Here is a 22,644-nt window from a genome sequence, read left to right on the forward strand (position 1 = left end):
GAAGATACAAGATTGAAGACTCCGTCCCGTGTCCGGAAGGGACTTTCCCTGGCGTGGAAGGCAAGCTTGGCGATACGGATGTTCAGATCTCCTACCATTGTAACCGACTCTATGTAACCCTAACCCTATTCGGTGTCTATATAAACCGGAGGGTTTTAGTCCGTAGGACAACATACACATCAACAATCATACCATAGGCTAGCTTCTAGGGATTAGCCTCTCTGATCTTGTGGTAGATCAACTCTTGTACTACCCATATCATCAATATTAATCAAGCAGGACGTAGGGTTTTACCTCCATCGAGAGGGCCCGAACCTGGGTAAAACTTCGTGTCCCCTGCCTCCTGTTACCATCCGGCCTAGACGCATAGTTCGGGACCCCCTACCCGAGATCCGCCGGTTTTGACACCGACATTGGTGCTTTCATTGAGAGTTCCTCTGTGTCGTCGCCGTCAGGCCCGATGGCTCCTACGATCATCAATGGCGATGCAGTCCAGGGTGAGACCTTCCTCCCCGGACAGATCTTCGTCTTTGGCGGCTTTGCACTGCGGGCCGATTCATTTGGCCATCTAGAGAAGATCGAAAGCTATGCCCCTGGCCGTCAGGTCAGATTCGGAAGTTTAAACTACACGGCCGACATCCGCGAGGACTTGATCTTCGACGGATTCGAACCACTGCCGAGCACGCCGCACTGTCATGACGAGCATGATCTAGCTCTACCGCCGAACAGAGCCCTGGAGGCCGCACCCGCATCGGCTCCGACCCCTAGTTCGGAGCTGGCCGCGTCGATCGAGGATGGGCGGTTGGACGCCACCTCGGGGGCTGCGATCCCAACGGCGGTTGAGCCGAACACCAGCCCCGTACTCTGCAAGACTCGTGACTCCATGGAGCTGGATTCTTCTCCGGACTCCGAACTCTCCGCGCCCCTGCCGAGCGAATCCGATTGGGCGCCGAGCATGGAGTTCACGGCCGCGGACGTCTTTTAGCACTCGCCTTTCGGCGATATCTTGAAATCACTAAAGTCTCTTTGTCAGGAGAGCCCTGGCCAGACTACGGTCAGCAAGGTTGGCGTACGGACGATGAAGAAATTCAAAACCCACCCACCACCCACTTTGTAGCCACTGTCGACAACTTAACCGACATGCTCGACTTCGACTCCGAAGACATCGACGGTATGGACACCGATGAAGGAGATGATGAAGAACCAGCGCCTACTAGGTCCTGGAAAGCCACCTCGTCATATGACATATACATGGTGGACACCCCAAAAGAGGGAGAGGGCGATGGAACAGCGGAGGATGACCCCTCCAAGAAACAGCAAAAGCGCCGGCGTCAGCGGCGCCGCTCAAAATCCCGCCAACACAAAAACGGCGATTCCAGCACGGGAGATAATAATACCCCGGAAAGCGCTGAAGAACATCCCCCCAAGCAAGATTTAGCACAGGAGGATGGAGAAATCAGCCCTCATGAGAGAGCGGCCGACAGAGAGGTCGAGGACGATAATTGTATGCCTCCCTCCGAAGATGAGGCAAGCCTCGATGACGACGAATTCGCCGTGCCGGAGGATCCCATCGAACAAGAGCATTTTCAACGCAGGCTTATGGCCACGGCAAGAAGCCTCAAGAAAAAACAGCAACAGCTTAAAGCTGATCAAGATTGGCTAGTCGATAGATGGACTGAAGTCCTTGCGGCCGAAGAGGATAAACCCGAACGCCCCTCCAAGTGCTACCCGAAGCGCAGGTTGCTACCCCGATTAGAGGAGGAAGCACTCGACGCGGCTGACAGGCCACCTCGTGGCCGCGACAGAGAGGCCTCATGGCCCTCCACCCAAGCCGCACCCCGTACCAAGGCATGGGAATATGCGCCGGACTTACGAGACATGTTGGAGGACAAGGCAAGGCAAACAAGATCGATCTACAGATCGCGTAGGCGCCCCACGGCTCGAGACGATAACCGTCACGCCGGCCACAAATTCGGCAGGGCCAAACACAGTAGACAAAGCTCATTGGAGCTATGTCATGATATTGCCTAGTACAGAGGCGCCGCACACCCATTGTGCTTCACAGATGAAATAATGGATCATCAAATCCCCGAGGGTTTCAAACCCGTAAACATCGAATCATATGATGGCTCAACAGATCCCGCGGTATGGATCGAGGATTATCTCCTTCATATCCACATGGCCCGCGGTGATGATTTCCACGCCATCAAATACCTCCCACTCAAGCTTAAAGGACCAGCCCGGCAGTGGCTTAACAGCCTGCCAACAGGGTCAATCAGCTGTTGCGAGGACCTGGAAGCCGCATTCCTCGACAATTTCTAGGGCACTTATGTGCGACCCCCAGACGCTGACGACCTAAGCCACGTAATTCAGCAGCCAGATGAATCGGCCAGGCAATTCTGGACACGGTTCCTAACAAAGAAAAATCAAATACTCGACTGTCCGGACGCAGAGGCCTTAGCAGCCTTCAAGCATAATATCCGTGACGAGTGGCTTGCCCGGCACCTAGGACAGGAGAAGCCGAAATCTATGGCAGCACTCACGGCACTCATGACCAGCTTTTGCGTGGGAGAAGACAGCTGACTTGCGCGTAGCAACTATATGACCAAGAACCCTGGTCGTTCGGACACCAGGGACATTAGTGGCAGGTCGCGTCGCAACCAGCAGAAGCGCCGCATCAACGGCGACAATGCTAAGGATACGGCAGTTAATGCCGGATTCAGAGGCTCTAAATCCGGTCAGCGGAAAAAGTCATTCAAAAGGAATCCTAGGGGCCCGTCTAGCTTGGACCGAATACTCGACCGCTTGTGCCAAAGACATGGCACCCCCGAAAAGCCGGCCAATCACACCAACAGGGACTGTTGGGTGTTCAAGCAGGCAGGCAGATTAAGCGCCGACAATGAAGACAAGGGGCTGCATAGCGATGACGTCGAGGAGCCCCGGCCGCCAAACAACAATGGACAGAAGGGTTTTCCCCCACAAGTGCGGACGGTGAACATGATATACGCGACCCACGTCCCCAAAAGGGAGCGGAAGCGCGCGTTAAGGGACGTATACGCGGTAGAGCCAGTCGCCCCAAAGTTCAACCCATGGTCCTCCTGCCCGATCACCTTTGATCGAAGAGACCATCCCACTAGCATCTGTCATGGCGGATACGCCGCATTGGTTCTCGGCCCAATCATTGACGGATTTCATCTCACTAGAGTCCTTATGGACGGCAGCAGTAGCCTGAACCTGCTTTACCAGGATACAGTGCGGAAAATGGGCATAAATCCCTTGAGGATTAAGCCCACCAAAACGACCTTTAAAGGCGTAATACCAGGTGTAGAGGCCAGCTGCACAGGCTCGGTCACACTTGAAGTGGTCTTCGGATCTCCGGAAAATTTCCGAAGCGAGGAGTTAATCTTCGACATAGTCCCGTTCCGCAGTGGTTATCACGCACTGCTCGGGCGAACCGCATTCGCCAAGTTCAATGCGGTCCCGCACTATGCATACCTTAAGCTCAAGATGCCAGGTCCTCGAGGAGTAATTACGGTCAATGGAAACAGCGAACGCTCCCTCCGAACGGAGGAGCACACGGCGGCCCTTGCAGCGGAAGTACAAAGCAGCCTCTCTAGGAAGTTCTCCAGTCCGGCCATTAAACGTCCAGACACAGTCAAGCGCGCCCGGAGTAACCTACAACAAGACCGCCTGGAACGTTTCGAGCAGGTGTAGCAATGCGGCCCCAACCCCAACCCCCGCAAAAAGGCAACGCCAGTACTTCGCGTCCATAACTACGCTCTGAAAATACCATGGGCATAGGGGGAGGGGCACCATCACGGCACGCCCAAAACACGGCTTAAACCGCACCAGGGGCTGCCAAATTTTTTTTACTTTTCTCTTACTTCCAGGACTCTACTCTTCGGAAGGCTTGTTCGGCAGTTTAATTGCCGCACAAACGATGCAAGAACCAGGGAAGCAGACAAGCCATGCCGCATTATGGAAACCACAGGTGGTCTCTATCACGAGCAGTATACCTGTTTCGCATACTATTCCGCAGCTTGCCCCTGGAGCAGACATGTTAAATAGCCCAACTTTTCGTCTATCGCATCACTTGTATCGTTCGGCTTTGATCGCAGCTATTTTAATGAACAATGCATAGCTTTTGTCTATTTTTTGCATTACCTTTATATATATATATATATATATTCCTTAATGACATGTTGCACCCGTACACTTTGGTACGGCCAAAATACGTCAGGGGCTTCAGTACCCCTCAACACGGTGTAAGAAGTCCGAACACTTTAACAAGTGCGGCACCCCGAACTTATAGCATTATATGCATCGGCTCCGAATCATGTCTTGGGTAAATAGTTGGGTTTGCCTGGCTCCTATGTTTTGGTGCCTTGTGTTCCGCTATATCGGCTAAGGTAGCACTAGGAGAACCACTGCGATTGTGCCCCAGTTGAGCTGGGTCGAGCACCTCAGTGGAGAAAGCTAAAACTGACTGTCATGATGAAGCGAGAGCTAGTCGCTGTTCGAGAGGTTTTTCGAGTCCCTAAAGACTTATGCCGCTTAGGGCGAGGAGCCGGCTCTGTCTGGCCAAGGTGTGGATAGCGCCCCGAACTCGGTCTTCCGAATACCAAGGGCTTCGCCGAAATTTAAAATTATAGAATTCTATGGCTAAGTGAGAGTGTTCACACATTATAGTCTGATTTCCTCGTTCGTTGGGCTGAGCGCCTCCCTCGAAGGACCCAAATATGGGAGAAAGAGCGCCCAGGTTTATCCCCGAACACCCCAGCACTAGCGGCAAGGGGGCAGAAGCCGACGACTCGCCATCTCTCAGTATTGATAAACAGCCGCACAGAAGGTAATATTTTAAATTCAAGCAGCATTGCTTAGCGCATATGAACAAGTTTTCAGTGCACAGGATAACACGAGCGGGTTTTACTCAAAAAATACATGCTTGGTACATTCATGCGCAACAAGGCGGGCACCCTTCAGAACATCCTTATAATAATTCTCGGGCTTGCGATGCTCTTTCCCCGGCGGTGGCCCGTCCTTCACAAGCTCCTCCGCATCCAGCTTGCCCCAGTGCACCTTAGCACGGGCAAGGGCCCTACGGGCACCTTCAATACAGACGGAGCGCTTGATGTCTTCAAGCCTCGGACAGGCCTCCACCAGCCGCCGCACCAGCCCGAAATAGCTCCCAGGCAGAGCCTCTCCAGGCCACATCCGAACTAGGAGGCCCTTCATGGCCTGTTCGGCCGCCTTGTGGAGCTCGACCAGTTGCTTCAGCTGGTCGCTCAGGGGCACGGGGTGTCCAGCCTCAGCGTACTGAGACCATAACACCTTCTCCGTCCAGCTGCCCTCCTCGGCTCTATAGAATACGGCGGCATCAGATACACTCCGGGGAAGATCTACCAACGCTTCTGGAGAGCTTCGGATTCGGGTAAGTAATAGGTAACTCACGTTTATGTGTTTGCTTTTCATAAAGAATGCCTTACCCGCCGCAATCTTCTTCGCCTCATCCAACTCCTGGAGGGTCTTCTGGGATTCGGCCTTGGCAGATTTGGCATTTTCAATAGCCACCGCCAGCTCGGACACTTGCGTCTTCGAGTCACGCTCCAAACTCTTATGTTTTTCCATGAGAGCCTGAAGCTCTTGCCGCACCTTGCCAACCTCAGCCTCATACCTCTCCCGCTCGGTGCGCTCCGCGGCCGCACTCTTCTCGGCTTCGAGCAGCGATTGCTTAAGGGTCGCCACCTCAGACGTGGCCCCTACAATAGCCATGTCAATCCTGTCATTTTTTGCAATTGCACCTTTTTTATATACATATTCAAACAGGGTGTGTGTTACCTTCCATCTCCTCAAGCTGCTTCTTGGCACGCCCGAGCTCTTGCTCAGACTTCTCGAGGCTCTGCTTCAGCACGTCCACTTCCGCAGTCAGTGTGGCGGACGCTAGCAGAGAAGCCTGCATACGCATATGGACTCCTTTTTTAGACTCTTGCGAATGCTTTGATCCTCTATTCGGCTTTTCTTCCCGAACGCCCAACAGAGCATCAGGGGCTACTGTCTATGCGGTAACATTATTTGAACATTCTTTACTTACCTCAAAGCCTGTTAAAAGGCTTGTACAAGCTTCAGTCAGTCCGCTTTTGGCGGACTGAACCTTCTGGATCACCGCACTCATAATAGTGTGGTGCCCCTCGTCGATGGAGGCACCTTGGAGCGCCTCCAACATATTGTCCGGCGCCTCCGGTTGGACAGAGGTCACCGGCACGGTAGGCTTGCTCCTCTTGGAAGGAGGTCGCCCGCTAGACTCTGGAACCCTTGAAGATTCCGGAGCTGTGTCCGGCCTTAAGCCGGACTTGGAGCCCTGGGGGTTTCCTCCCCTTTACTCCTGGAGTCCGCGAGGTCGCCTTGCGGTGCCTCCAGGGCCACCTCCTCCCTGCTTGGAACCTGTTGGGACAACACTTCGGTGTCGCCCGTAGGGCGTGGGGAGGAAGCCGTCGGAAGCGAATTCACCTCCGACGAGTCCAGTGAGCCGCTCGACGATGCGTCGAGCCGGTCTTTGGGTGGGCTGCATAAACACATTCGACATAAGGGAAAGTTGTGCAATAAACAAATACTATGAGTCACTCCGGTATCCGGATACTTACGATTTCGCCAGGGGCTTGGCCCTGGGCTGCCACTCCTCTTCGTCGTCGTCGGCGTCGGTGGAGCAGTCCGGAGGAAGGGTTTTCCCCTTCTTGGACCCTCCGGCCTCCTCAAAGAGGGCGGCCTTCCTTTTCTTCTCTCCTCCCGCTGGAGGGGGAGAGGTCTCTTCTTCTTCCTCCTCGTCTTCACGAGAGGAAGGCGCTTCGGGACCATCGGATGACGAGTCTAACACCTCCTGGCGTCGGGAACTCTTTCGAGTCCCCGTGGCCCTTTTCATGGCCTTCTTCTCCGGCACCACATAGGGCGCCGGAACCAGCAGCTTCGCCAAGCGAGTGTCCGCTGGGCCTTTGGGCAGAGGAACCGGACAGTTGATCTGTCCGGACGTCGCCACCCAATCCTATCAAAGATATGGGAACTCAGATCCCGCATAGAGTCAAACTATGAAAAACTGATACCCTGTAAAGGACAAAAATGGCTTACCGCATGAGCATGATGCTGAGTACTGAATCCGCGATCCTCGGCAGCGGATGTGGGAGCCTCGGCGCCCTTGAAAAGCATCCTCCAGGCATCTTCGTACGTCGTGTCAAAGAGCCTGTTTAGAGTTTGATGTTGCGCCGGGTCGAACTCCCATAGGTTGAAGGCCCGTCGTTGACACGGGAGGATCAGGCGGATGAGCATAACCTGGACTACATTGACAAGCTTGAGCTTCTTGTCCACCAGGGTTTGGATGCATGTTTGGAGTCCGGTCAGCTCTCCTTTTTTACCCCACGACAGGCCGGTCTCCTTCCAGGAGGTGAGCCGTGTAGGGGGTCCGGACCGGAACTCGGGGGTTGCGACCCATTCGGGGTCGCACGGCTCGGTGATGTAAAACCACCCTGATTGCCACCCCTTCAGGGTCTCCACAAAGGAGCCCTCGAGCCACAGGACGCTGGACATCTTGCCAACCATGGCACCGCCGCACTCCGCCTGGCTGCCACGCACCACCTTCGGCTTGACGTTTAAGGTCTTTAGCCATAAGCTGAAATGAGGGCGGATGCGGAGGAAAGCCTCGCACACGACGATAAACGCCGAGATGTTGAGGACGAAGTTCGGGGCCAGGTCATGGAAATCCAGGCCGTAGTAGAACATGAGCCCCCGGACGAATGGATGCAGAGGGAAGCCCAGTCCGCGGAGGAAATGGGGGAGAAATACCACCCTCTCATGGGGCCTAGGAGTGGGGATGAGCTGGCCCTTCTCGGGGAGTCGGTGCCGATGTCGCTGGCCAGGTATCCGGCCTTCCTCAGCTTTTTTATGTGTCCCTCCGTGACGGAGGAGACCATACACTTGCCTCCCGCTCCGGACATGACTGGAGAAGGTCGAGGTGGTAGTGCGGACTTGGGCGCTAGAGCTCGAGTGCGCAAGAATGGATAGGCAGAGGAGGAAGAAGGGTGGGTGAAAAGGTGGATCCTTATCCCCTTATATGGGTGGACGCGGTCATGTGTCCCCACCAGCCTGGTAAAACTTGCTTATCTCCAAGCGCCGTAATCAAAGGCGCGGTTGGGTTACCCACACCCGTATTGATGAGAATCCCGGAATAAAGGGACACGATCTCTGCTTTGACAAGACGTGCCAAGGAAACCGCCTCGCATAACGCGCTGAGGTGGGATAATGAAACGATTTGGATAAAGGCTTGGCCGTGGCGTGTCGCACCATGGAATACGTCAGCAGATTAGATTTGTGTTAATATTATTATTCTCTCTATGGCAATATGTGGAAACTTATTTTGTAGAGCCGGACACTATCTTTGTGTTCAAGATCTTCTATGAAGTATTTGGAGGAGGAACCCGCCTTGCAATGCCGAAGACAATTTGCGCGCCGGACACTCGTCGTCATTGAAGCCTAGTTCAGGGGCCACTGAGGGAGTCCTGGATTAGGGGGTGTTCGGATAGCCGAACTATACCTTCAAGCCGGACTCCTGGACTATGAAGATACAAGATTGAAGACTCCGCCCCGTGTCCGGAAGGGACTTTCCTTGGCGTGGAAGGCAAGCTTGGCGATACGGATGTTCAGATCTCCTACCATTATAACCGACTCTATGTAACCCTAACCCTATCCGGTGTCTATATAAACCGGAGGGTTTTAGTCTGTACGACAACATACACATCAACAATCATACCATAGGCTAGCTTCTAGGGTTTAGCCTCTCTGATCTCGTGGTAGATCAACTCTTGTACTACCCATATCATCAATATTAATCAAGCAGGACATAGGGTTTTACCTCCATCGAGAGGGCCCGAACCTGGGTAAAACTTCGTGTCCCCTGCCTCCTGTACCATCCGGCCTAGACGCACAGTTCGGGACCCCCTACCCGAGATCCGCCGGTTTTGACACCGACAGGTGGTCTACTAGAAATATTCTTCGGTTGCAGACTCCATGATATCTGCTCCAGCTTCATCAACATAGTCATCATCGCTATCATCTGGATCCGAGTCGGTGTCATCGATGATGATGTAGTCTTCCGGGCGAATCTCCTTGGGTTCTTCGTCTTCTTCTACTGGTGTAGGGCCTCCCATAAATATTCCAATCTTCTTGATCAGATCATCATTCTTCCCCACTAATACTTCGATTTCCTCTTCATAATCTTCACGTGTAGCCTTGAGTTCTTCCTCCAGTTCCTTGATTCTTGTCCTTGCCTTCTTCAGGTCTATCATGTCAGTGCACATTTGGTTCTCCTGACGTCGAATGTGCTAGTTTAATTCCTGGATAAAAGCTGCAATTGATCTATCCTTTCTGGTGCTGATCATCTCCCGGTGCTCATCTCGGCGCCCACAAATCTGGTAGATAGTATCCTTGAGATCATTGCGGTAGACTTCTCCAATGCGTCCCATGGCGATGTGAGCTTCCATGCTCTTTCCTAGACTCCAAGTTGGTGCATCAAAAGAAAACTCTATGGGCTCAGTGACTAGAATGAACGTCCTTCCTGGAACATGAACTTGAATCATTTAGCGCTCTTCTTCAGGTAAAGTGGCGTTGTAGGTTCCGGTGAAGCTTGGTACTCCTATGTTCAGATATCTAGTGACTTCCTTCAAGTGATGTCCAAAGGGTGTATCTTCATCCGGTTGCGTGAACTTGTTCCTTGCATCCGCCATCCTAAAGAGTAGAAAAGATGAGAGGTCAGAAGAGAAGAGAGTGAGTAGTGATCTAGGTCTTTAGCTTAGTGGTCTTGTCCTACAGTCAACGTGTGCTCTGATACCATCTTGTAGCGACCAGACCTCAAACGGTCCAATCTCTGTGCTCAGGTGTCATCTCTGGATCAGTAATGCTGACACCACACAGTACTTGAAGGATTTATAACATAGTAGCAATCACACACTTATTACATCGAGTGTCTCAATAGAGATCTTATTACAATAAATATGGCTTAAGGCCATCTAATAACGATAACAGCGGAAGGCTTGGAAGATAAGTGAGTGCATCAACTCCAACGGCATCACTGAGTATAGAACCACGACCTAAAACTCCTTAATGATCGTCTGAAAAGTCTGCAACATTAACATTGCAGCCCGAAAACGGGTCAGCACATGGAATATGCTGGCAATGTAACACATAGAGAGTAATGGAATGAAACAGCTATACTATATGCATATTTGGCTGGTGGAAAGCTCTATGGTTACAGTTTTGCGTAAAGCCAATTTTCCCTACTGCAAAGGAATAAATTTATTTAACTATTATGGTGGTTGTTAAACATTGAGAATGGTTGACAGCATCCTCAATCCTAATTAAGTAACATCATTAAACAAACCCGTCAAATTAAATTTTATAGTAACATGTTGAGATTCACATGATAATCTAGGTACTAGATACTCAAGACGTCCATAACCGGGGACACGGCTAATCATGATTAGTTTATACACTCTGCAGAGGTTTGCGCACTTTTCCCCACAAGACTCGATCGCCTCCATTTGGTTTCTCGCACTTCACGGTGTTTGAGAAACGGATGACCGAGACATAGTCTTTCAGAAGTGCTAGCACCTCACGATGGGTAGACCGTACCACCTACATCCCCTACATCTGCTAGTCTACCACTGTAAGAGTTCGCACGACTTAGTCAACTATGCTAGAGCCCATAATAGCTTATGGCTGCACACGGAAGTTTCTAGCATGAAAAATCTCATGATCCCTTTGAGCCTGGGTGGCGGTCCAAAAGAAAACAGGCAATCCTGGAATACCCAGGTACCTCAATCCACCCAAATGTGTATTTAAGTTGCCACCTTAGATAAACCATTGATTTAAAAATCTCACATCTGTCATGGATATCACTCACCCAATCCACGTCTACTAGCATAGCATAGCAATAATAAGCAAACGTAGAAGTAACTCCCAAAGGTTTGATAATAAACAGGTAATAGGTACTACCTCAACTACTTCCCAAACCCACAATTTAATTAGATCCTAATCATGCAATGTGTAGGGATTGATCTAATGCAATAAAACTGGGTAGTAGAAGATATGATCAAAGTGTTACTTGCCTTGCTGATGATCCGGGAAACCTAGTGATTCGAAGTAACAAGCGGCGCACTCCGGGTACTCTATCGCAAACAAACAAGCATACAATAAGTACTCAACTAATGCACAGGTAAAACTCAAATAAGATATCTAACGTTCAACTTAAGAACTCCGGTTGGCAAAAAGAATCAAATCAAACGAAGCAACAAAAGACAAGCGGCAAAAGAAACAGGCTTCATTTACTATTCTGGATCTAAGGCAATTTTTACAGAAGCAAAAACTTGTTTAAGTTGATTAAACGGAAAGAGGGTTTCAAGACGAAACTCCAGGCGCTTGATTCGCCTGATTCCGATAAACGAGCGAGAAGTTATACTAAAACGAAAATCGGATCAGAAAAATCGCGGATTTAATCCGAGAAAAAGAAAAATGACAAACAGTTTAACGAACGAACGTTCGTTAACTGGATCTAAATGACGAACACGTTCTTTAAAACGAAAGAACGAGCGAACGCTCGCTAAATAGAATAAACCAAAAAACTATTCTAAAAAGGGATCTAAAAAAATAAAACGCGGCTTTTAAAAAAACCGGGCCGCCGGCGACGGCGGCTACCTCGGGCGGCGTGTCCGGCGAGCAGCGGGGCGGCGGCGGCGAGGCGGCAGGGCGGCGGGGCAGCTTGGGCGGCGGCGGCGAGGCGGCGGCGCGGCGCGGGCGGCGGGGCTAGGGTTTCGGCCCGGGTGGGCTGGCTCGGGCCCCGGGCGGCGGCTTATAAGGGCTGCCCCGGGCGGAGTCCCGCTCGCGTACGGCCCGGAGTCAGTTCGCGTTTTTTAAAATAATAACGCGCAGAAAAACAAATAAAAGAAATACTAAACGGACTCCAAAAATCCCGAAATAAATTTTACCTAGCTTCTAAAATCAAGCCGCACAGGATGACCATTTATTTAGGGCCTAAATGAAATTATGAAAAACGCGCATTTTTCCTAATTTCAAATAAAATAGCAAATAAAACCAAATAAAATATTATTTGATTTTTTTATCAAATCCTCATTATTTCTTTATTTTGGGAAAGTCATTTTATTCCCTCTCTCATAATTTTTATAATAGAAATAATTGAAGATAAAATAAATAAAATCAAATGATCCTATTTTCAAAATTCGAGACAACTCAAATATGAAAATAACGAAATCCCCAACTCTCTCCGAGGGTCCTTGAGTTGCGAAAAATTTCTAGGATCAACCAAAATGCAATAAATATGATATGCAATGATGATCTAGTGTATAACATTCCAAATTGAAAATTTGGGATGTTACACTCAGTACCTAGTTCAATCTCGTTACCAGCAAGTCTCTTTACTCGTTCCGTAATACATCATCTTGTAACTAACTTATTAGTTGCATTGCTTGCAAGGCTTAAGTGATGTGTATTACCGAGAGGGCCTAGAGATACCTCTCCGACAATCGGAGCAACAAATCCTAGTCTCGAAATACGCCAACCCAACATGTACCTTTGGAGACACCTGTAGAGCACCTTTATAATCACCCAGTTACGTTGTGACGTTTGGTAGCACACAAAGTGTTCCTCCAGTAAACGGGAGTTACATAATCTCATAGTCATAGGAACATGTATAAGTCATGAATAAAGCAATAGCAACATACTAAACAATCGGGTGCTAAGCTAATGGAATGGGTCATGTCAATCACATCATTCTCCTAATGATGTGATCCCTTTAATCAAATGACAACTCATGTCTATGGTTAGGAAACATAACCATCTTCGATGAACAAGCTAGTCAAGTAGAGGCATACTAGTGACACTTTGTTTGTCTATGTATTCACACAAGTATTACGTTTCCGGTTAATGAAATTCTAGCATGAATAATAAACATTTATCATGATATAAGGAAATAAATAATAACTTTATTGTTGCCTCTAGGGCATATTTCCTTCAGTCTCCCACTTGCACTAGAGTCAATAATCTAGATTACACAGTAATGATTCTAACACCCATGGAGCCTTGGTGCTGATCATGTTTTGCTTGTGGAAGAGGTTTAGTCAATGGGTCTGCTATATTCAGATCCGCATGTATCTTGCAAATCTCTATGTCTCCCACCTAGACTAGATCCCGAATGGAATTGAAGCGTCTCTTGATGTGCTTGGTTCTCTTGTGAAATTTGAATTTCTTTGCAAAGGCAATTGCACCAGTATTGTCACAAAAGATTTTCATTGGACCTGATGCACTAGGTATGACACCTAGATCGGATATGAACTCCTTCATCCAGACTCCTTCGTTTGCTGCTTCCGAGGCAGCTATGTACTCCGCTTCACATGTAGATCCCGCCACGACGCTTTGTTTAGAACTGCACCAACTGACAGCTCCACCGTTTAGAACTGCACCAACATGATCGGGTGCTAAGCTAATGGAATGGGTCATGTCAATCACATCATTCTCCTAATGATGTGATCCCGTTAATCAAATGACAACTCATGTCTATGGTTAGGAAACATAACCATCTTCGATGAAACGAGCTAGTCAAGTAGTGGCATACTAGTGACACTTTGTTTGTCTATGTATTCACACAAGTATTACGTTTCCGGTTAATACAATTCTAGCATGAATAATAAACATTTATCATGATATAAGGAAATAAATAATAACTTTATTATTGCCTCTAGGGCATATTTCCTTCAAAAAGGATTGGGCCACCTCGCTGCACTTTATTTACTTTTGTTACTTGTTGCTCGTTAGAAATTATCTTATCACAAAACTATCTGTTACCTATAATTTCAGTGCTTGCAGAGAATACCTTGCTGAAAACCGCTTATCATTTCCTTCTGCTCCTCGTTGGGTTCGACACTTTTACTTATCGAAAGGACTACGATAGATCCCCTATACTTGTGGGTCATCAATTATCATGATGTTCAATTATCTTAAAGATGTTGAGAGATTGCACTAGGGAAAGTAAGCACCCTAGCCCTTATTTCCAAGCATTGAGACTCCGTTTTCATCTACTTTTATTACTTGCTATCTTGCTGTTTATATTCGTTCAGGTTACAAAAATATATTTCTACCATCTATACTACACATCTATCATCACCTCTTTGCCAAACTAACGCACCTATACATCTGACAATTGTATTGGGTGTGTTGGGGACACAAGAGATTACTTGTATTTGATTGCAGGGTTGTTTGAGAGAGAACCACCACCATCCTACACCTCCCATGGATTGATAAACTTTAGGCCATTCACATAAGGGAAATTTGCTATTGTCCATCTAAACTCTACGCTTGGAGGCCCAACCAAGTCTAGAAGAATAAAGTTGCATAATAGACATTATCTGACGACCTTGATGTCCGAAGCAAATCGCTGACCCAGATGAGAAAGTGTCAGTTCCCGCAGGCAATGTTGGTGTCGTTTGGATTCTTCCAAATCTGGGAGGGGGTTTTGTGTGTCTTGGTCATGGCATTCAGGTGATGACATGGAGTTCCAATCGCAATATCGAGCATGGCTCAATGCATGTCGAGGTGTTTGTCTGGCGGGTCTTCCTGGATCTGATCAGGTTTGGTCTCAGGTGGACCCTTCTGGATTCGATGAGCTCTCGTGGTCTTTATAGTATTTGTAGGCTCATTTGTATATTTCCCCTGCTGGTGATTTGCTACGCATATCGCGACCATTAGTATCTTGTTGTCTACATAGATGATTTTTTGGCTAGTACTTCTACAAGCTTCGGAGGTCATACAAAATTGCTCCACTGAGGCAGAGAACCAGAGGCAGCAATGACCTTTGCTCATGACATCGCTAATGGATGCAGAAGGAACAAGACTTCATCACCCGCAAGGATTTGTGTTGGGGATATAGCTATCAGTTATGACCCGCCCAGGAGGGGCCGGGTCAGCCACAATGGCGGGTTACAAAGAAAGCTCAGTAAACATTCAAGATGATAGTTTATTAAATCTTATAGAAGTCCCAAAGGCCCGGAGGCGGCTTAAGGCCCAATATTGTAAACCACCGTATGTAAGGAAAGACTTGTAAAGAAAGGTATGTAAAAGAAGTCACCGAGTCGGACACGATTTATGAGCCGGCCGGGACTCTGTAGGTCGTCGGGCGCCAACCCCGTGTATATAAGGGGACGACCCGGTGGTGGCTTAGGGCAAGAAACAAGAGATGGATAACCAAGCCGGCGACTTAAGCCTCTTGGTGATCGAAACCCCAGCAATACCAACACAACTAGACATAGGCTTTTACCTTCATCGTAAGGGGCCGAACTAGTATAAAAAAACTCTCGTGTCCTTTGTCCCGATTAACCCCTTTAAGCTTCCTAGTTGCGATGGCCCTACGACTAAGTCCTTTTGCTAGGACATCTTCCGTGACAATTCAACGACAGTTGGCGCCCACCGTGGGGCCAGCGCATGGTGGATTTGAGTTCTTAAAGGGCAACTTCAAAGGGCTCAAGGGATACGTTGTGGGCCGGATGACCAAGAGTCGTCGCGGCAAGCTCTACATCGACGACGAAGGCTGGGGCCCCGAGGCCGGCTCAATTGAGTACGGGTACCGGGTCCCCTTCGGCGGAATTCACGTCTTCATCGGCCGGATCGGTGAGTCAGGCCCTGAGCCGGACGTCCACACCAACCTCGTCGAAACGTCTCAGCGCGCAAGGACCGCCCGTGTTCAATCTGTCGTGAAGCATGCCTTTGTAGGCTGCGTCCACGGTGGTGAATACTTTGAAGGATCGGTGGAGGGCGGTGAGACGGCCGTCTGTTCTGGCACTGCATCATCAACGGGTGAGATGGACTCTTTGTACCAGCTGCAGGATGGCATGCTCGGGGGTTGTTCCGATGGCAGCAGTATTCTGGACCCCCTTGAGCCGCCGAATTGGGTCGGAGTCTTCATGGCAGGAACACAGCCCGGGAAGAACTCCACAGCAGCAGCGGCAACAGCTACCGGGTCGGCCGCAGCCGGGTCAGGAGACCCCGCGCGCCCCCCGGCTCAGATTCTAATGGACCTCATTGATAAACTAATGACTCTATTGACTATCGTGGTAGAGCCGGCGCATAAAGCCCAGCATGACGCTGAGGTGGCACGCGTACATGAAGAGATGGTACAGACTAAGGAAAATCTAGCGGCAGAGGAGGTCAGGATGGCAGCGGAATGGGCGGCTTTGGACGTTTGTGCTCAACAGCTTCAAGCGGAGACTTTCCAGCTCTTGGTAGATCTGAACGTGTCAAACGAGGTCATGAGAAGAAGGCATCAGAAAACTCAGTCACGTCTACCTCTGACGCTTGATCCTAGGAACCTTTTTCATACACCCGAAGCTGGGGGAAGTAACCCGCCGGAGGCAAACCGGATCACGACACCTGGCGCACCAGTCCAACCGCGCGCCATGGAACCACCTCGTGTACATACCGCTCCACCTCATTATGTACCAACGCCGACGGGTCACTTCTCCAATCCTTTAGGAAACCTCATTGCAGCATCGGCTCGTTTGGCGGCTCTTCCGATGGAAGGTGACTCGCCGGCAGCGATTGAAACGCGAAGGGTGAGAGAACTTCTTCAAACAGCTCTGGCACAGCAAGATGCGTACTCCTACAGCCAAGACAGGATCCATTCAACTCCTCGCCCAAGCCGGAGCCCAAGCTACAGTAGGCCTATGGATTCAGCCGACATGTCAAGCAATGCTCAACGCCGCAACCGGCCACACAGGTATGAGCCAGTACAGGCTGGATCCCTTAACTTGGCGGATCAGGAGAGGATCCGACAAGAGGCTGAGCGAGCGGTTCAACTGGCAGCAGAGCAGGCGGCTCATCAGACTTCCCGGCTTATCCAGCAACCTCGGTTGAGGCAGGAGTGGCCACAAGAACCGGAGGTGTTCCTTGCCTGGTGCCGGCCATACGTAATGAGCGTTTGCCAAAAGACTTCAAGGGGCCTCGTAAGGTGCCTAATTACACGGCCGACTTGTAGCCTGGGGCTTGGATTGAGAGTTATGAGATGGCTATGGAGTTGTTGGAGGTCAGCGACGTAGCAATGGCTAAGTATTTCACTATGATGTTGGATGGAACTGCTCATACTTGGTTGAAGGGGTTGCCACCCAATTCTATTGGCTCATGGGCGGAGTTGAAGGCCCGGTTCATTCAGAACTACAAAGACACGTGTAAGCAGCCTATGTCGATTGTGGACCTGACTAATTGTAAGCAAGAGGACGGTGAATCTACAACCCATTGGGTGCGCCGGGTCAAGGAGATAATACATTCGTCTGATAAGATGGATGCCGGCTCAGCAGTCTTGATGTTGGAGAAAAACTGTCGTTTTGAACCTCTGAAGCAGAAGTTGGGGCGGCTCAAACGTGACTGCAATGACATGGGTCAGTTGATGGCGGCTCTCGTCAAGTATGCTGATTCTGATAGTACCAAAGACCCGGTGTCTGATGAAGAAAAGACAGCAAAGGGAAAGAAGAACAGCAATGGCAAGGGTCACCAGCATAACTCGGCGAATCAAGGAGGTAATAAACGTAAGGCTGACGAGTTTGTCACTAACACCAATGCACAGGGCAGCAATCAACGGCGCAAGGGCAGGCAACCCCCTTGGTCGGGCGGGTCAGGTCCCAGCAACTATTGAATGAGCCTTGTCCAAGACACGGCACCTGGGAGAAGCCAGCCACTCACCTATGGAAAGATTGTACGATCATGAAGGCGTTTAAAAATTCAAACGCGTTTGATGGAGGTCACGGCCCGGGCGCCGGTTCAGGAAGTGGCGGTTTCTATGGCCCGGGCGCCGGTTCAGGTGGAGGAGGATTTCACGGTCAGGGCCATCCTGGTAACCAAGGAGGATATAATCCACAACCCGGCCAAGGTAATCAGCAGCAACAGTCCGGATATCAGAGCAACCCAAAACAGCTGAATAGTGGGCAATACCATGTGTTCACCACTAGTTTATGTAAGAGGGACTAGAAGCTTCACAAGAGGGCTGTCAATGTCGTTGAGCCGGTGACTCCACGTTACTTACGTTGGTCAGAGCAGCCTATTTTGTGGAGCAGAGAGGATCACCCACCCCGGGTTGATAATCCAGGTCACTTGGCCTTGGTAGTGCCGCCTCAGGTTGGTGGATATAAATTCAGTAAGGTACTCATGGATGGAGGTAGCAGCATCAACATCCTCTACTATGAGACATTCCGCCGGATGGGGTTGACTGATAAGAGTCTTAACCAATCCAACACTGTGTTTCACGGTGTGGTACCTGGCAAGTCGGCATACCCAGTTGGTAAGATTGAACTGGAAGTAGCCTTTGGGGATGAGTATGACTCCAAAGCAGAAAAATTAACCTTTGCGGTGGTTAAGATCAAAAGCCCATATCATGCTCTGTTTGGACGGCCGGCTTATGCCAAGTTCATGGCTCGGTCGTGTTATGTGTATTTGCAGCTCAAGATGCCGGGTTATAAGGGCACCATTACAGTACATGGAAGCTGAAAAATAGCCTTGGAGTGTGAAGAAGGTGATGTTGCCTATGCTGAGTCTGTTTGTGCAACAGAGGAGTTAAAGTTTTATAAGGATCATGTTGACCCGGCAGACATGACGTCTTTAAAGAAACCAACGACGGAGCATGAGTCGGTGTTGAAGTTCAAATCAGCTGATGACACCAAGATGGTTGACTTTGTGCCTGGCGACTCATCCAAGCAGTTCATCATCAGTGCAAACTTGGATCCTAAATAGGAAAGCGCGCTCGTCGAGTTCATCCATGAGAACCGGGACATCTTTGCATGGAAACCTTCCGACATGCCGGGTGTCCTGAGGGAACTCGCTGAGCACACTCTCAATATTGATCCAAAGTTTAAACCTGTTAGACAGTTCCTCCGACGGTTCAATGAAGAAAGGCGCAAGGCCATTGGAGAAGAGGTAGCCCGGCTCTTGGCGCCCGGGTTCATCGTGGAAGTCTTTCACCCAGAATGGTTAGCCAACCCGGTGCTTGTACTCAAAAAGAACGGCACCTGGCGTATGTGTGTGGATTACACCGATTTAACAAGGCTTGTCCAGCTGACCCTTTTGCCCTCCCCCATATTGATCAGATCATCAATGCTACGGCGGGTTGCGCACATTTGAGTTTCTTGGATGCTTATTCAGGTTATCATCAAATCAAGATGGCAGTCAAGGATCAGGAGAAGACAGCTTTTATCACTGCTTTTGGAGCTTTCTGCTATGTGTCTATGCCTTTTGGGCTTAAGAGTGCCCAGGCGACTTACCAACGGTGTGTGTGCAGAATTGTCTTCACGATCATATTGGGCGTAATGTTCATGATTATGTGGATGATATAGTGGTAAAATCCAGAAAAGAGGAAACCTTGATCGCAGATCTGAAAGAGACCTTCGATAATCTCCGGGTCTACAAAATGATGCTTAACCCGACTAAGTGTGTTTTTGGAGTCCCAGCCGGCAAGCTTTTGAGTTTTTTGGTGTCCAACCGAGGTATTGAAGATAACCCGGAGAAAATTAAAGCTATGGCACAACAGAGAGGTCAGCACGCCGGTCTAAATCCTATGGCGCAGGGGTCTGGGCCCATCGCCCATTGCACACCTGCATGTTGCGTACGCAGCCGGTGAGCAGATCTAGCCTCCCTTATACAAGAGTAGGCGTTCCAGTCCAACCCGGCGCGCGCCGCTCAGTCGCTGACGTCACGAAGGCTTCGGTTGATACCACGACGTCGAGTGCCCATAACTGTCCCCGCGTAGATGGTTAGTGCGTATAGGCCAGTAGTCAGACTCAGATCAAATACCAAGATCTCGTTAAGCGTGTTATTTTGAAATAACCGCGAACACCGACCAGGGCCAGGCCCACCTCTCTCCTAGGTGGTCTCAACCTGCCCTGTCGCTTCGCCACAAAGATCCACACAGAGGGCCATCGGGAAAGTATGTCCTTCCAGCCCCCAATTCGTGAATCAACCACGGGTACTCCTCGAGCCAACCCGACTTTAGTCATCACATGTATCATGTATAAAGTATATAGTATATATCCGTGATCACCTCCCGAGTGATCACGTCCCGATAGTATAGCATGGCAGACGGACAAGAATGTATGGCCACTGATGATAAACTAGCATCCTATACTAAGCATTAGGATTGCAGGTAAAAGTAACAACAGTAGTAGCAAGGACAGGCTATGCATCAGGATAGGATTAACGGAAAGCAGTAACATGCTACACTACTCTAATGCAAGCAGTATAGAGAAGAGTAGGCGATATCTGATGATCAAGGGGGGGCTTGCCTGATTGCTCTGGCAAGGAGTCGTCAACACCGTAGTCGTACTGGGGGTCGCCGGCAGTCTCGGGGTCTACCGGAAAGAAGTAACGGAGGGGAAACACAATAAATAATAGAGCAATCAAAGCAGCACAAAGCAAGACCTGACAATACGCAGTATCAGAGGTGACCTATCGCAGTACTAGGTGATACCGGCGAAGGGGGGAAACATCCGAGAAAGATTCCCGACGATTTGCGTTTTCGGACAGATGAACAGGAAGGGAAAAGTTTGATGTTCGCTATGCTAGGGATGTGTGGCGGACGAACGGACCGCGTATTCGGATTCGTCCCGTCGTTCTGAGCAACTTTCATGTATAATACTTTTTCATCTGACACACGGATTAATTTCTATTAATTTTCAAAGGTTTAAACAATTTCTAAAATTTCTGGTTTTATTTTAATTTGTTTTAATCCGAGTTGACCAAGTCAACTTGACTAGTCAAAAGGGCAGGAAATGGCCCACATGTCATAGGCTATACCTAAACAAATAAATAAATCTAACTTATTTAAAAGGGGCCTACATGTTATCTACTATTAGACTAACTTGGCACTAATTTAATCCTATGCTAGACTAAACAAGGGCCGGCTCACACACCTCTGCACACACAAAACACACACACTCATGCACACACACCACGGCTCGGGAGCAGAGCAACAGCAGCTAGAAGGAGCGAACAGCAGCAGCCATTGCTAGGAGCAGTATCAGCGTGCAGTAGCGGCGCAAGAGCGTAACACAGCAAGCGGCAACAGCTGTAGTAGGCAGTGACAGGAGCAGGCAGTAGCTTGAGCAGTAGCAGTACGCAAAGCAAGAGCAGCAGGCAATAGCAGCAGTGGCGCGCAAGGAGAATCAGCAGCAGGGCGAGCGCGGGATCGGCGCACGGCAACCGTAAGCAGCTGCAGCAATGGGCAGGAAGGCGCCCAGGGGGCGGCTACGAGCAGCGGGCGGCGCGGGCGCGGCCAGGGAGCACGCGCATTCGACCGGACACGGCGAGGGCACTACCATGGGCGGCTAAGCATGGCCGCAGGCATGGAGCTTCGAGCACGATGGGATGCGCAGCCTACGGCATCAGATCGAAGGGGGAAACAGGGGGAGAAGGAGGAGAAGCTCACTGTGAACTCGGGGGCATGGCCGGGGAGGCCGGAGGTGGACCACAGCGGCGGCAATCGACGGCGGACGATGGCGATGTACGCGGCGAAGACGTCGTCGATGGCGAGTGCAAGGGACGGCTCCGGCTTGTCCAGGGGCAACGGAGAGGATGAAGAAGAAGAAGGCGGTCCCCCTGGCCGTTCCCAGGCAGCGCGGGGAGGTTCCTGGCCTCGTGGTCAACGGCGGCGTGGCGCCAGACGCGCTCGGGAGAGAGCGAAAGGGAGTGAGGGAGGGGGTGGTTGGCGCTAGGGTTAGGAGGGGATCAAGGGGGTCCTTCTTATCCATCGGGGGATGCAGCGGATGGCCGCCGTGTGTGGCATCCACGCCACGGACGACGTACGAGCGTCCACGGCGCTCTGGATGAACAGGGGAGGAAGATGACCTCCCCATGGGCTGGGCTGTGTACTGTTGGCTTAGACCCCAACCGCACAATACTTTCTTCCTCTTCCTTTTTTTATTTTCTGTTCCTATTTATCTCCGCCATTTTGTAATTTTTTTTAAAATGTCATATGAACTTAGTTAAATTTGAAAATTGGCACATAAATAGTATGCAATATAGTGGTGACACACCTAAGGTTTTGAGGTCATTTTGAAAGGCTCAAAATCATGTTTGAATTAAAAGGTCCATTAAGATATTGTTGTCACTGGTTTTGATTATACCATGCATTTCAGTACTTCCAAAATGCTGGTTAATGAATGAAAACCAGATAGCGAATATTTGCAACCCGAAAAACATTTTTAATTTACTGTCTGAAGAAATAATAATTTGACTTGTTTTTGGAATTTGAATTTGCTTTCGGCTTGGATCAAAGTGAGGTTTGGAAAATTAATCTTGATGACATGGCACCATTTGTGTGTGGTTACTGTAGCTTAACTACCGGGGTGTTACACGACTGGAGTGTACATGGCTGAGATAGCCGGATAAAATATCGTTGGCATTCAGATGATCGTAATGTGCAACATCAAAGCGCACTTTCTGTCTCTCCAATGCCTCTTGTTTCGCCGTGTGGCAAGCCAACACAGTTGGATTCCCCGGCTCAACAAAGTGGCTCCCGGTGATCAAAACGTCTTGCGCAGACGGTGATGACGGGTTGGCTGA

General features: G+C 49.8%; 1 long non-coding RNA gene across 1 annotated transcript; it reads right to left on the reverse strand.

Annotated features, from left to right (window-relative positions):
* Positions 1-9,942: 9,942 nt before the first annotated feature.
* On the reverse strand, positions 9,943-21,943 carry LOC125556324 (uncharacterized). The gene is made up of 4 exons (XR_015602400.1): positions 21,509-21,943; positions 20,367-20,432; positions 11,148-11,207; positions 9,943-10,160 (listed from the first exon to the last, which is right to left on the reverse strand). It is a non-coding gene; the product is annotated as an uncharacterized LOC125556324 (long non-coding RNA).
* Between the last annotated feature and the right edge of the window lie 701 nt (positions 21,944-22,644).

Source organism: Triticum urartu, chromosome 5A (assembly GCF_056163025.1).
Source record: "Triticum urartu cultivar PI428250 chromosome 5A, HENAU_Tu73, whole genome shotgun sequence".
NCBI classification, from domain to species: domain Eukaryota; kingdom Viridiplantae; phylum Streptophyta; class Magnoliopsida; order Poales; family Poaceae; genus Triticum; species Triticum urartu.